Genomic DNA, 2,068 nt, shown 5'->3' with positions numbered 1-2,068 from the left:
ATATACACACATATGGTTTAAGCTGCCAGAATCTAATACCAAGTATAACTCCTTTTTGCTTCATGTCTTTCCATATCAGTCATTAACAACATTTCATCCTCTTCTTCTAGCTTTGCATAATTCAATTCCTTATTCATCTTTGGACATTCATATTTATGACCTAAGTCATGACACCTATAACATCCAACAATTGTTTTGTTGAAAGTTGATTTTCCTCTTCCGAGCCCTCTACTCCTATAAGTTCCTCTTCCTCTGTTACTTATTTCTGTTCGACCTTCGACTTTTAAAACTTGCTCCTCTCTAGTACTGCTTGATCTTTGAAATTTTTGTTCATGCACCACTAATGAACTTTGTAATTCATCAATGGACATGTTATCAGTATCTTTGGATTCCTCAATGGATAATACAACATAAGTAAATTTTTCAGTGAGTACATAGAATTTTTTTCTACAGTTTTCTTGTTTGGCATATCTTCTCATCTTGTTGGAGATTATCATAACTCTTGCAAAATAATATGATACTTTCATCCTTCTTCGATCTCTTGAATCTCAAATTCTCTCCTTAATGCATTTATAAGAGATTTCTTCACTTTTTGGTTTCCACCAAACTTTCGTTTCATTGAGTCCCAAACAATATTGGTTGTGCGACGATCCAAGATTTGTTCAAAGACAGTACGATCAATTGCCTGGAAGAGGTAATGCTCTACTTGGTGATCTTTGAGTCTAGCATCATCAAGGTGATCCTTTTGTGCCTTAGTCAGCATTGTTTCTTCTGCTAGTTCTGTGAAACCAATCTCTACTACACTCCATAAACTCTTTTCTTTGAGCAAATTTTCCATCAGCTCACTCCAGTGATTATAGTGACCATCGAAGTGAGCAATCTTCGTTAAAGTCTTGTCTTTACTCATACTCTCTGTATTTGATCACTATAAAATTGCTACACTACAAAGCCTAGTGGTAGCTTTGATACCAATTATAAGTTTTTGACAGAAGAATGATGAACCCAGAAACATAAACTTTGGCTTTTATAGACTTACAAATAACAACATAAATAAATAGAAATAACAACAAATATGGTAAATGAGTTAAACTAAATACCTAAAAATACTCTCACTGTCAAAAGAAAGGATAACCATATTTGATCAAATTCTTATAACATTTAGGTACTTACTACTACTCTCCCACCAAAAGGACCTTCCAATTTTCCTATTTCCAATATTGAATCTCGATGAAGTTTACTTTTCTAACTCAACTTCCTTCACAAAGGTTGATCCAACTCTGGTTGGATTCCACTTTTTTCCTTCCACCCGGTAAAGATAGTTGTTTAAATGAAAAAATGTTGATGTTATAATGGTAGTTTGGCTAGATTGTTTTTTCTCAAACTCCAAATTATTGTAATAAAAGAAAAATTATATTTTCTTTAAAGTAATCAAATATTAATGAGAATATGAATCATGTTATGTGTTTATGGGAAATCTTTAATCATTCCTCCTATTTTGCTCATTACAATTTATACCCACCATTCTCAAATAAAAATGTTTCTTTCAAATCATTCCTCCTATTTTGCTCATTACAATTTATACCCACCATTCTCAAATAAAAATGTTTCTTTCATAATATTCCTCCTATTTTGCTCATTACAATTTATACCCACCATTCTCAAATAAAAATGTTTCTTTCATAATGATTAAGGTATTTAGTCTTTTCTTTAACGCTCAAGGTTCAAATCCCTATCATATTTGTTACTATAAAGAATATATTATTCCTTTGTACGGTTCTTTTCCCATTTTAAAAAATTGAGTGAAAATGTATATACGAGAAGTTTGGACAAAGACCACAAACCCGGACCCTATTCATGACATTAAATAGACCCGAGCTCCTCCACAACCATGTTCAAAATATGAATCCTCCTACTGGCATCCTTTAATAATCTCTAAATTTTAGCTAGTTGTATTTAGTCCTATTTTATTTAGGCTTCTTTTAATAACCATTTGATTTTTTATTTCAAAAAATTATATTTAAAAATACTACTTCCAAATTATCAAAAAAAAAAAAAAAAAAAAAAAAAA

The sequence above is a fragment of the Cucurbita maxima genome, unplaced genomic scaffold (assembly GCF_002738345.1).
Source record: "Cucurbita maxima cultivar Rimu unplaced genomic scaffold, Cmax_1.0 Cma_Scf00009, whole genome shotgun sequence".
Classification (NCBI taxonomy): domain Eukaryota; kingdom Viridiplantae; phylum Streptophyta; class Magnoliopsida; order Cucurbitales; family Cucurbitaceae; genus Cucurbita; species Cucurbita maxima.
This window is presented reverse-complemented; position numbering follows the sequence as displayed.